General features: G+C 50.0%; 1 long non-coding RNA gene across 1 annotated transcript in view; it reads right to left on the minus strand.

Annotated features, from left to right (window-relative positions):
- Positions 1 to 2,560: 2,560 nt before the first annotated feature.
- The window catches only part of LOC137462955 (uncharacterized), a 40,712-nt gene continuing 29,574 nt past the window's right edge, over positions 2,561 to 13,698 (minus strand). Inside the window, exon 3 of the long non-coding RNA XR_010993807.1 lies at positions 2,561 to 2,802. This is a non-coding gene — a long non-coding RNA (uncharacterized lncRNA). The remainder of the gene's footprint in view (positions 2,803 to 13,698) is intronic.

Here is a 13,698-nt window from a genome sequence, read left to right on the forward strand (position 1 = left end):
GAGGGCCTGTGAACTCCTTGCTCTTCAGACCTCTCCGACTTGTCCCCCCGAGCGGAGCCCCCCTCGGTTAGCATAACAAACTGCCACGCTTCCCCTCCGACGTGCTCGCCTTTGCCTCCTTTTATCGATTTTATTGATTTTATTTTTTTTAATTTTTTTTTAAATTTTTTTTTCCCACCTCTAATTTAATGTATAGCTCAGTGTTTGGAGGTGGGAGGGATTGGGGATTTTAGGGGTGTCCCTGCTGAGGTTTGTCACGGCTCTTTGTCACCCAGAAAGGTCTGGTGGCATTTTGGAGCTGTCCCCTGTGGAGGGGACAGAGCTGGAGTCACCAAACTCTGCCGAGATCCGCCTGCTGGGGCTGTGGGTTTGCCTTTGGAAAAAAACTTGGGGAAATTTGGTTAAAAGATGGAAAAAATGGGAATTGTGGGGCCGGAATGAGGCTCAGCGGGGACCTGCTGGGGCTGGAGCAACCTGGCCCTGTCCCCGGCCTGTCCCCAACCCGTCCCCAGCCTGTCCCACCCGTCCCCAGCCTGTCCCACCCGTCCCCGGCCTGTCCCACCTGTCCCCATCAGGGTCACCCCAAAGGAAGAGGGATCAGAGCCACTTCCCAGGTCCAGGATGGGAATGAGGAGAGGAGGAAGGAGCCAGGCTCAGGTGGGACACCCCTGTCCCTGTCCCCACCCTTCAGCCCTAAAGGGACAGGAATTGTCCCCTCTGGGCCGTCGGGACCCCCCTCACCTCCCTCTGCGGGGCTGGGAGAGGAAAACCCCAATTTTGGGAAGGAAACACCCCCTGGACACGGAGTTTTGCAGGGAGTGGGGGATCCTGTGTGAAAAAGGGACAAAATCCCAGCCAAGCACGGGACTGGGACAGGCTGGGAGCTCCCAACCCTTTTAATGCCCTGGAATTTCTCCCTTCCTCCCCCCAGCGGCTCCAGGCTCGTGTCCTTGCAGTGTCCTGGGATGTCACCTGGCTGTCACCTGGCTGTCACCTGGACCCTCTGGCTTGGGAGGTGCCGGTTTGGGAGAGGACGGGTCAGTGCCTCACCCTGGGTGGGAATTCCGGGCTCCGGCCACGCTCCAGCCCAGCCTCGGCCGTGTCTGGCCCTTCTCGGCCACCTGGAGCCCACGGTGTCCACTCTGGTCACCTGTGACAGGGACAAGTCCCCAGGGACAGGCAGCAGTGACCGTGTCCCCGTCATCCCAAAACCCTTCCCAAACCACGCCCGCTGTCCCCAGCCCGCCGCGCACCTGGGGACATTCCAGCAAAGGGACAGGCGGGAATTTGGGGGCAGGGCGAGTTTAAGGGGCTGGTGACACCTTGGGACAGCGGGACAGGGACAGGTGACAATGGCACCTTGGGATAATGGGAAAGAGACAGGTGACAGTGGCACCTTGGGACAGCAGGACAGGGACAGGTGACAATGGCACCTTGGGATAATGGGAAAGGGACAGGTGACAATGGCACCTTGGGACAGCAGGACAGGGACAGGTGACAATGGCACCTTGGGATAATGGGAAAGGGACAGGTGACAATGGCACCTTGGGACAGCAGGACAGGGACAGGTGACAATGGCACCTTGGGACAGAGGGACAGGGACAGGTGACAATGGCACCTTGGGATAATGGGAAAGGGACAGGTGACAATGGCACCTTGGGATAATGGGACAGGGACAGGTGACAATGGCACCTTGGGACAGAGGGAAAGGGACAGGTGACAATGGCACCTTGGGACAGCGGGACAGGGACAGGTGACAATGGCACCTTGGGACAGCGGGACAGGGACAGGTGACAGTGGCACCTTGGGACAGCGGGACAGGGACAGGTGACAATGGCACCTTGGGATAATGGGAAAGGGACAGGTGACAATGGCACCTTGGGACAGCGGGAAAGGGACAGGTGACAATGGCACCTTGGGATAATGGGAAAGGGACAGGTGACAGTGGCACCTTGGGACAGCGGGACAGGGACAGGTGACAATGGCACCTTGGGACAGAGGGACAGGGACAGGTGACAATGGCACCTTGGGATAATGGGACAGGGACAGGTGACAATGGCACCTTGGGACAGAGGGAAAGGGACAGGTGACAATGGCACCTTGGGATAAAGGGAAAGGGACAGGTGACAATGGCACCTTGGGATAATGGGAAAGAGACAGGTGACAATGGCACCTTGGGACAGAGGGACAGGGACAGGTGACAGTGGCACCTTGGGACAGAGGGACAGGGACAGGTGACAATGGCACCTTGGGATAATGGGAAAGGGACAGGTGACAATGGCACCTTGGGATAATGGGACAGGGACAGGTGACAATGGCACCTTGGGACAGCGGGACAGGGACAGGTGACAATGGCACCTTGGGATAATGGGAAAGGGACAGGTGACAATGGCACCTTGGGATAATGGGACAGGGACAGGTGACAATGGCACCTTGGGATAATGGGAAAGAGACAGGTGACAATGGCACCTTGGGATAATGGGACAGGGACAGGTGACAATGGCACATTGGGATAATGGGAAAGGGACAGGTGACAGTGGCACCTTGGGACAGCGGGACAGGGACAGGTGACAATGGCACCTTGGGACAGCGGGACAGGGACAGGTGACAATGGCACTTCCCGCCCGCTGCCAGGAATTCCTCACCAGGCGCCGTCCTCGGGGCGGGGTCTCTTGGGGCCAGGGGGACAGCGGGGACAGGCGGTGGCAGCGCGTCACTCGTGTCCTGGTCACTGCTGGTGGCCCGAGGGGGCCCCGATGGCCTGGCCAGGGGCTGTGGTCAGCCAAGAGCCCGGACCGTGTCCTGGGGATGGACAGGGATGGACACGCCCGACGTCACTTGCAGTCCCCAGGAATGTCCCTGCTCCCAATTCCCAACTCCCAATCCCCAATTCCCAGTTCCCAATTCCCGATTCCCAATTCCCGATTCCCAATCCCCAATTCCCAGTTCTCAATCCCCAATCCCCAATTCCCAGTTCCCAATTCCCAGTTCTCAATCCCAATCCCCAATCCCCAATTCCCAGTTCCCAATCCCCAATTCCCAATCCCCAATTCCCACTTCCCAATTCCCAGTTCTCAATCCCCAATTCCCAATTCCCAGTTCCCAATCCCCAATTCCCAATCCCCAATTCCCAATTCCCAGTTCCCAGTTCCCACTTCCCAATTCCCAATTCCCACTTCCCAATTCTCAATCCCCAATCCCCAATTCCCAATCCCCAATTCCCACTTCCCAATTCCCAGTTCCCAATCCCCAATTCCCAATCCCCAATCCCCAATTCCCAGTCCCCCACGTTATCCCACGTTATTCCAGCCTCTCCCTCCCACAGCCCCTCATGGCCTGAGCCCAAATTCCCTCGTTAATTAACGGGCTGGGATAATTAATTGGGGCCCCGGTGCTGGTTTTGGGGTCCCTGCTGGTTCCCCTGGCCCTGATTCCCGGAATCTTCGGGATTCAGGCGCAGGGGAGGGTCCTGACCCCCTCCGGCCCCGAGGGTGCCCCCAGGGATGCCCAGGAATTCCCTGGATCCAGCCAGGACGCGACGCCCACGCGGGGATGGGGAGGATGGGAGAGCCGTCCCGCCACGGCTCCCACGTGGAATTTTACCCATTAAAAACGGGAGAAAGGAGAATTAAACCCAAGATTTGGGCACTTCTCAGAAAATCTGGGGGTTTCATCTTTATTCTTTGAAACGAAAAGGAAAAATCCTTTCCGCTGGGGTTTTCTGCGGGAATCCCGATTTGGGAGCGTTCCCAGGGCCCCGCGGCTCCTTCCCTGGGGTTTGTTAAACCCTGGAAAAGCGGGAAAATTCGGGAAATCGCCTCATTTCCATCAGGCCGGAGCCCTCGAAAGCGGCCGGGAGCCCTGGAAATCCCCAGCCGGGTTTTGTGGGTTTTTTTGGAATTTTCTGCTGGGATTTTGCCACGTTTGGGTGCTCCCAAGGGGGTGGGATTGAGGCGTCCCCCGGCCCCCTCAATCCCAGCTTTTCCACTGTGACCCCAGGATTTCCCTTGCCCTTCCCGGCACCGCCAATCCCAAAGAGCCTCGTCCAGGGATTGGGATCCACCCGGATCCCCCTGTCCGGAGGTTCTGCGGGATCAGGGGGGCAGAATTCCCAGGATTCCCAGAATCCCGGGATTCCCAGGATTCCAGAATCTCAGAATCCCAGGATTCCCAGGATTCACAGAATCCCAGGATTCCTAGGATTCCCAGGATTCTTGGGATTCCCAGAATTCCAGAATCCCAGAATCCCAGGATTCCCAGAATCCCAGGATTCCTGGGATTTCCAGGATTCCTGGGATTTCCAGGATTCCCAGAATTCCCAGGATTCCAGAATCCCAGAATCCCGGGATTCCCAGGATTTCCAGGATTCCCAGAATCCCAGGATTCCTAGGATTCCCAGAATTCCAGAATCCCAGGATTCCCAGGATTCCCAGAATCCCAGGATTCCCGGGATTTCCAGGATTCCCAGAATTCCCAGGATTCCAGAATCCCAGAATCCCAGGATTCCCAGAATCCCAGGATTCCTGGGATTTCCAGGATTCCTGGGATTTCCAGGATTCCTGGGATTTCCAGAATTCCCAGAATTCCCAGGATTCCAGAATCCCAGAATCCCGGGATTCCCAAGATTTTGGTGCTCACTCTGTCTCTGTGATCCCAAGGAAATCTCTGTCCCATCCCGATAGGAGCGGGCAGAGCTGGATCTGTTTAATTTGGATTTATTTAAATGGGATCTCTTTAATCTGGGAAGGGCTGGACCAGTTTAATTTGGATATCTTTAATTTATTTGGATCTGTTTGAATTGGATCTCTTTAATTTATTTGGACCTGTTTAAATTGGATCTCTTTAATTTTTTTGGATCTGTTTAAATTGGATCTCTTTAATTTGGATCTCTTTAATCTGGGAAAAGCTGGATCTGTTTCAGGGCAATTCTAACTAACAAACCAAGGAATTTAGGGCAGGAAAACCAGGATTCTGCATCTCTGGAAGTGCTCAATATCCCCCTCATGGAACAACCAACACCCGAGGGTTTTTTTGGTTTTTTTGTTTTTTTTTTTTTTTTTTTGTTTTTTTTTTTTTTTTTTTTTGGGTTTTTTTGGGGCGAAACCAACCCCCCCAAAAAAAAAAAAAAAAAAAAAAAACAAAATTTGCCAGGGCACAACCAGAGCCACTGGAACCTCCCCGCTCTCCGAGGCAGCCCCGGGGGGAAATCACGGATCCGAGCCCGGATTTGGGGGGAATTTGGGCTCCCGGGGGTCCCTCCCCCCTCGCCAGGCTGGGAACAGCTTGAGTGTCCAGGCGGGAATTCATTTGAATAAATTTCCGTAGGGATTAATTCCACCTCTTCCCAGCAGCGAGTGGGACTGGGGGAGATGGGAAAACGAGGAGGAGGAGGAGGAGGAGGAGGCTCCATGCCGCCCTTCATCCCTTCCTCCCCAGCTTTGGGAACGCCTGGAGCCCCTCCCGACCCTCCCCAACCTCTGCTCCCGAGGCTGGAACCCCAGAATTCCCCAAATTCCCAAACTTTCCAAGAATCGCCCTCCCTTCCCCCCCCCCCCCAAAAAAAAAAAAATTCCCGATAATTCGAGAAATTTGGGATGCGCAGAGGGAATTTCCATGATGGAAAACCCGCGGGTGCTCAGCCAAAAATCCCCGTTTTGGGCACAAAAAGAGGGATTTTGGGGAGGGTTCTCTGGGTCCCAAGAGGGGGGACACGGATGTCCCCAAATTCTGCTCATCCTCCCATCCCCATTCCCCCAAAACAGGAACACCCAGGGGTGGGAAAAAAAAAAAATCCCAAAATTTGGAAATCCCAGGAACTGCCAAAGCCACGAGGTTTTCCAGCTTTTCCAGCCCCTGGTGGAGCAGAAGAAAAATTATAATTTCCCCTATTAAAGAGCACAAGAGCATTGAAATGACAGATTTGGGGTTTTTTATTCCCCATTCTGCTCGGGATTTGGGATTCCAATAAAGAAATCCAGGATGGGGAACGCTCGGAAAGAAGCAGAGTAACAAATCTTTTAAATTTTTTTGGGGTCAAATTCGGGAGGTTTGGAGGCTCTTTCAGGGCTGTGAGGGTTCATTTCCACAGCAGAAAAAACACACAAAAAACCCAAAAAAATCAGGAAAAAAGGAATTTCCTGTATTTTCCCGGAGAGGTGGAGATGAAAAAAGGCAATTTGGGGTGAAAAATGGGATTTTTGGGGTGGATTCTGGAATTCCCCCTGGGGGATCTGAGCCTGCTCCCGCCACGGCTCCCACGTGGAATTTTACCCATTAAAAACGGGAAAAAGGAGAATTAAACCCAAGATTTGGGCACTTCTCAGAAAATCTGGGGGTTTCATTTTTATTCTTTGAAACGAAAGGAAAATCCTTTCCGTTGGGGTTTTCTGCGGGAATCCCGATTTGGGAGCGTTCGCTGGGGTTTGTTAAACCCCGGAAAAGCGGGAAAATTCGGGAAATGGCCTCATTTCCATCAGGCCGGAGCCCTCGAAAGCGGCCGGGAGCCCCTGGAAATCCCCAGCCGGGTTTTGTGGGTTTTTTTGGGATATCCCAAAATATTCCCCGCTTTCTGCAGGCTGCTCACCTGTCCCCAGGTACAGCCGGGCTGGGAGGCTCCAAAATTCCCAAAGTCAGCGGAGCTGGATTTTCCTGGAAGGTTCTCCCCGGACTTCATGGGAACCAGGATTTCAAGCAAGCCTGAAATTGAATTTTATTTGGCGTTAAATAAATTTTTTTTTAAATTTAAATGAATGTCCGAAAATGTAAATAAATAAATAAATAAAATAAATTTAATAAACAGATAAATAAATAAATAAATAAATAATAAAGAAATAAATAATAAAGAAATAAATAAAGTACACTGAATAAGTAAATAAAATATAATAATAATATATAAAATACAGTCGAATAAGCAAATAAACGATCATGAATAATAAATAAATAAATAAATATAAAATAAATAAAGCAAATAGGAATATAATTAAAATAAATCAATAACATAAATAAAATAGAAGGAATGCATTAAATAGAATAAAATAGGAGAAAATAGAATAAAATAAATTAAAAATATGCAAAAAATAAAATGAATTAAATAAAATAAAAATTAAAATAAAATTAAAAATAAAAATAAAATAAATAATGAAATGAAATGAAATGAAATGAAATGAAATTAAATTAAATTAAAATAAAATATAAAATCAAATATAAAATAAAATATAAATAAATAAAGTATGAGATAAAATAAAAAATAAATAAGATATAAAAGAAAGGAAAAGAAAATATAAAATTTAATAAATAATAAAATACAAAAAATAAAAAATAAAATAAATTAAAAATAAATGAGATATAAAATAAATAAAATAAAATAAAATAAAGTAAAATAAAATAAATTTTAAAAGGCATTTTGGGCCCAACCGCCGTGCCTCAGTTTCCCCGCCATCACCCCCTTCACCCAACCCCATCTCCCTCCAACTTTCCACCAGAAAATTTTGGAATTCATGAAATTCTCCCCAGTTTTTTCCCCAGTGGGAGGGGAAATAAAGGGATTTTAATGAAGCAAAAAGGGGGAAGCCCAGGCAGGACCCCCCGGTGCCCTTGACCCGCGCAGCTGGCCCGGGGCTCAATGGGGGCTTTGTCCCCTCCCGGGAATATTTATGGGGCCCGCGCTGGCCCGGCCCCGACACCCGCGGGATTTATGGCATTTCCAGCTGCTCCTCGCCGCTGCCACGGCTTTTCCCCCACCCCGGGGCTTTTTCCCATCCTGGTTTTGGTGTTTTTTTTTTTTTTTTCCCATTTCTTCCCAAAAAAAAAGCGATTTAAAAGCGAACAGGTGGGAAGGTTTTCCCTATTTTCCTTTTTTCCCCCCTTATTTTCCCCCAAAAAAACCAATTTTAAAAGCAAACAGGTGGGAAGGTTTTCCCTATTTTCCTTTTTTTCCCCTTATTTTCCCCCAAAAAACCAATTTTAAAGCACACAGGTGGGAGGGTTTTCCCTATTTTCCTTTTTTTCCCCTTATTTCCCCCAAAAAAAGCGATTTAAAAGCAAACAGGTGGGAAGGTTTTCCCTATTTTCCTTTTTTTCCCCTTATTTTCCCCCAAAAAACCAATTTTAAAGCACACAGGTGGGAGGGTTTTCCCTATTTTCCTTTTCCCCCTCTTATTTTCCCCCAAAAAAAGCGATTTAAAAGCAAACAGGTGGGAAGGCTTTCCCTATTTTCCTTTTTTTCCCCTTATTTTCCCCCAAAAAACCAATTTTAAAGCACACAGGTGGGAGGGTTTTCCCTATTTTCCTTTTTTTTTCCCTTATTTCCCCCAAAAAACCAATTTAAAAGCAAACAGGTGGGAAGGTTTTCCCTATTTTCCTTTTTTTCCCCTTATTTTCCCCCAAAAAACCAATTTAAAAGCAAACAGGTGGGAGGGTTTCCCCTATTTTCCTTTTCCCCTTATTTTCCCCCAAAAAAACAATTTTAAAGCACACAGGTGGGAGGGTTTTCCCTATTTTCCTTTTTTTCTCCTTATTTTCCCCCAAAAAAACAATTTAAATGTTATCAGGTGGGAGGGTTTTCCCTATTTTCCTTTTTTTCCTCTTTTATTTTCCCAAAAAAAACCCCAATTTTAAAGCAAACAGGTGGGAGGATTTCTCCTCTTTTCCCTTCCCCCCCCCCCCCCCCCCTTTTTTTCCCTCATTTATTTTCCCCAAAAAATCCGGATTTTGAAGCACACAGGTGGGGGATTTATCCCTCTTTCCCTTTGTTTTTTTGCCCCCAAAAATCCAATTTAAATGCAAACACGTGGCTGAGTTTTCCCGCTCTTCCCAAGTTTTCCAAATCCAAAGGAGGAAAAACGGGAAAAGGCAGCGCTGATTTCTTTAATTCTGTTTCTCGCTGGTCAACTCCTTAAAAAACACCCCAAAAATCTGAATTTTCAGCAGGGAATATTTTCAAATCCTTCTTCCAGAGGTGGGCGCAGCCCAAACACCCCCAAAAATTGGGAATTTGGGGTCTCATGGAAGCGCCTGGGCACTCCCTGCTCCAAAGGAGCTGATTTGGGATTATTTGGGAAGGGAAAAACCTCAATATTTGGGGAAAAAAAAAAAAAAAAAAAAAGAGAAGGATCCCGATTCGCTGGGATTTGGAAAATCCTAAAAGAAAAAAAGTAAATTTTCCTTAAATAAAGGCAAGAAGGGCTGGAGGGGGAATCCAGGCTTCAGCCGGGTTATTCCAAACTCTCCCCCTAAAAAATAAAATAAAAAAAAATAAAAATCTCTGCGGGTGGGAAATGGGGCTTTGGGATTTCCAGGGGAAATTCCCGCATGGAAAAATTCGGGAATTCTCGGGTGGGATCGCATCCTCGCCCATCCCCCGGGGGAAATCCAGCCCGGAAAGGACCCAAAGGCTCCAGAGCCTCCCCGGGGGCGTTTCCTGCCCCATCCTGCAGGAATTTGGGATTTTGGGGCGGTTCCTCTGCATCCCAGGAGGTGCCCCAGCCACCCAAAGTGGTTTTTACCCCAGTTTTCCCGTCCTTCCCCGGATTTTTGTGCTGGTTTGGGACTGGGACTGGGACTGGGACTGGGATTGGGATTGGGACTGGGACTGGGATTGGGACTGAATTCTGGGACTGGGACTGGGACTGGGATTGGGACCGGGACCGGGACTGGGACTGGGATTGGGACTGGGATTGGGACTGGGATTGGGACTGGGACTGGGACTGGGACTGGATTCTGGGACCGGGACTGGGACTGGGACTGAGACTGGATTCTGGGACTGGGACTGGGAGTGGGACTGGGACTGGGACCGGGACCGGGACCGGGACTGGGATTGGGACTGGGACTGGGATTGGGACTGGATTCTGGGACTGGGACTGGGACCGGGACTGGGATTGGGACTGGATTCTGGGACTGGGACTGGGACTGGATTCTGGGACTGGGACTAGGATTAGGACTGGGACTGGGACTGGATTCTGGGATGTCCCCAAACCTCCCTTCCTGGAAAATCCTCTTTTTGGGCTGTCCCAGAGCTGTGGGATCCCGGGATTTTCCTCTGGGCTGGGTGGGAATTCTGTCTCCTGACCCCAAACGGGAGCAGGAGGAGGAGGAGGAGGAGGAGGAGGAAGGATGGGAGCAGAGCCGCGATTCCCCCCGGGAGCAGCTCCAGGCTCGGTCCCCAGCGGAGCGGGAGCTTCCCCGGGCCCTCCCGCGGGCCCGGAGCCACTTCCCAGCTTTTCCCAAGGGAAAATCCCGGATTTTCCTCCTCTTCCTCGGCGGGAAACGCCTGCGGCATCCAGGCGGGGCACGCTCCGGGAACCTCCCGCAGCTCCGCCGGCTCCTTCCCGGCTTCACCCCTGTCCTTTTCCCCGTCCCTTCCCGGTCCCTTTCCTTCTCCCTTCCTGCTCCCTTTCCCAACCCCATTCCCAGGCCAATCCCAATCCCATCCCAGTCCCATCCCAATCCCATCCCCACACTCCCGTTCCCGTTCCCATTCCTGATCCCATCCTCGTTCCCATCCCATTCCCATTCCTGCTCTCATTCCCGTTCCCATTCCCGGGGCTCCTCCAGGAAAGCCCTGCCTGGCACGGCCCCTCAGCGGTGCCAGCCACACCCAGATCCCAAATGTCACCGGTGCCACCTCCCAAATGTCACCGGTGCCACCTCCTGCCACCCCCGAGTGTCACCGGTGCCACCTCCCGCCCTTCCTGGGCGGACAACGCCCCCCAGGAAACACCAGGGCAGGATGAGAGGGGCTGGGAGGCCAAAAAATCGGGATTTGGGGGATTTTGGCTCCTTTTCGAGGCTCTGCGTGCCGCCCACGCAGGGCAGGCACGCGGGGCGGCGGCAGGGCGGGGCACGGAACGTTCTGGAAACATCCCGGCCAAAGCCAGGCGGGAAACGCGGTTTAACCGCGAGGCGACGGCGCCGGGCTCCGCCTCAAACCAGCTGGGGGAAAAACCCTAAAAAACCCACGGGGACCAGGCAGGGACCTCCCCAAGCTCCCCAAAAACCCCCTCGGGAACCTCGGGGGAGCTCAGCCGGGCCCAGCCTCGTCTCCAGCTCGCTGAGCTCGGCTTAATTGTGGGGGAAAGCGGCGCGCACACGCTGAGCGCCGCAATTACCGGCCGCGGCTGCCGGGCTCGCCCTGCCCCCAGCACCTCTTGATTATGATTATGGTGGCTAATTTCGTCTGCACATCCCGGGCATCTGGGCCCCCACCTGCTCTGAATATGCAAACGCCGCTGATTTGCTCCTCGGGGCCGGGGGGCAGGCGGGGAGGGGGGAAAGGAACAAAGAAACCCCACAAAGGAACGGAGTTGGGCCTTAAAGGGAATTTCTTTGGTTTGCCAAAACGGGGGGATTCGGCCTTAAAGGGAATTTCCTGGGTCTGCCAGAACTGGGGGACATTCCTCCTTCAAGGGAATTTCCTGGGTCTGCCAGAACTGGGGGACATTCCTCCTTCAAGGGAATTTCCTGGGTCTGCCAGAATTGGGGGACATTCCTCCTTAATGGGAATTTCCTGGGTCTGCCAGAACTGGGGGACATTCCTCCTTCAAGAGAATTTCCTGGGTCTGCCAGAATTGGGGGACATTCCTCCTTAATGGGAATTTCCTGGGTCTGCTAAAATTGGGGGACATTCCTCCTTAATGGGAATTTCCTGGGTCTGCTAAAATTGGGGGACATTCCTCCTTAATGGGAATTTCCTGGGTCTGCTAAAATTGGGGGACATTCCTCCTTCATGGGAATTTCCTGGTTTGCTAAAATGGGGGGATTCAGCCTTAAGGAGAATTTCCTGGGTTGGTCAAAATGGGGGAAATTCATCCTTAAAGAAAATTTCCTGGGTCCGCCAGAACTGGGGGGAATTCGTCCTTCAAGGGAATTTCCTGGGTTTGCTAAAATGGGGGAATTTGGCCTTAAAGGGAATTTCCTTGGTTTACCAAAATGGGGGGATTCGGCCTCAAAAAGCAATTCCTGGGTTTGTCAAAATGGGGGGATTTGGCCTTAAAGGGAATTTCCTGGGTCTGCCAGAATTGGGGGAAATTCGTCCTTAAATGGGGTTTTCCTGGGATTGCTAAAATGGGGGGATTTGGCCTTAAAGGGAATTTCCTAGGTTTACCAAAATGGGGGGATTTGGCCTCAGAGAGAATTTCCTGGGTCTGCCAGAACTGGGGGAAATTCGTCCTTAAAGAGAATTTCCTGGGTTTGCCAAAATGGGGGAATTTGGCCATAAAGAGAATTTTCCTTGGTGTGCCAAAATGGGAGGAATTCGGCCTTACAGGCGAAAATCCCTGGTTTTCCAAAATGAGATTTGGCCTTAAAAAGCAATTCCTGGGTTTGTCAGAATGGGGAGATTTCGGCCTTACAGCTGAATTTCTTTGTTTTTTCTGAAATGAGATTTCGGCCTTAGAGGTGAATTTCCTCGTTTTCCCAAATGTGGAGATTTTCCCTTACAGCCAAATTTCCCCATTTTTTTTCCTTTTCCTCCTTTTTTTCCCATCTCTCCCCCAGTCCTGAGCGCTTCCTTTATGTTTATTTTATTTTATTTTATTTTATTTTATTTTATTTTATATTAAATTTTTTTAAATCCATAAGAATTACTAGGAGGTGGCACCACGAGGAATGGAAATCCTTGGGATGACCCCGGGAGCAGCTCGGGTCTCCCTCCATCCTTCCTTCCTTTCCCTTTTTCCTTTTCAGTTAATTAAAAAATCAAATTTAAAAAATATTCTATTTTTTTCTTTTTTTTCTTTTTTTTTTTTTTGTTTTTTTTTTTGTTTTTTTCCCAGCAATGGAAGAAAATTGTGAATGGCTGGATTAGAACCGAGAGGAGACAAAAGGAAAAAAAAAAAAAAAATCATCCTCGCTTGTTTTCCTTTGCCGTGGGGAATCCACGTGGGGAAGGCGGGGAAAAAAAAAAAAGGAAAAAAAAAAAAAAAAGAAATTTATAAAAATTGGGAAGAGGAGAGATAAATGCTGCCTGGAAAAGCTCCGAGGGAGATTTACAGCCCTGCCCTTCCCTCCTGCCCACCTGGATTGAAAACAGAGAGGCCAAATCAGCAATTTTCCCCCTTTTTCTCCGTTTTTTTTTGGGATTTCTGCTCCGTTTTTCCCTCCCTCTCGGGTTTATTTTCTCTCCTGCCCCGCGGATCCTCCTCCTCTCTCTCCCCCTTTCTGTTTTTATTCCCGCTCCCCGCTGGATTTTTCCTCTTTGGGAATTCAGGGGCCATTTCCTGATCTTTTTTTCTGGAAATTGCAGTATCCTGGAAACCCAAAAATTCACTCCAAAACGCCCCAAAACCCCAAAATTCATCCTAAAAACCCCCAGAATTCATCCCAAAACCCCAAAGTTCATCCCCAAACCCCAGAATTCATCTCAAAAACCCAAAATTCATCCCAAAACCCCAAAATTCATCCCAAACTCAGCCAAATTCATCCCAAACCCACTCCAAATTCATCCTAAAAATCCAAAATTCGTCCTAAATACATTCAACATTCCTCCCAAAAATCCAAAATTCATCCCAAAACCACCCCAAATTCATCCCAAAAATCCAAAATTCGTCCCAAAACCACCGCAAATTCATCCCCAAACCCCCTGGCTGCCGCACGCTCTGCCCACGGAGGAGCCAGGGTTAAAAAAAATCCCATTTTTCCTCGAATTCCACCCAAACTGCAGGCAAAGGGAAGCTCCGAGTCAGGAATCCGGGATGAAACCCC

The sequence above is a fragment of the Anomalospiza imberbis genome, chromosome 27 (assembly GCF_031753505.1).
Source record: "Anomalospiza imberbis isolate Cuckoo-Finch-1a 21T00152 chromosome 27, ASM3175350v1, whole genome shotgun sequence".
Taxonomy (NCBI): Eukaryota; Metazoa; Chordata; class Aves; order Passeriformes; family Viduidae; genus Anomalospiza; species Anomalospiza imberbis.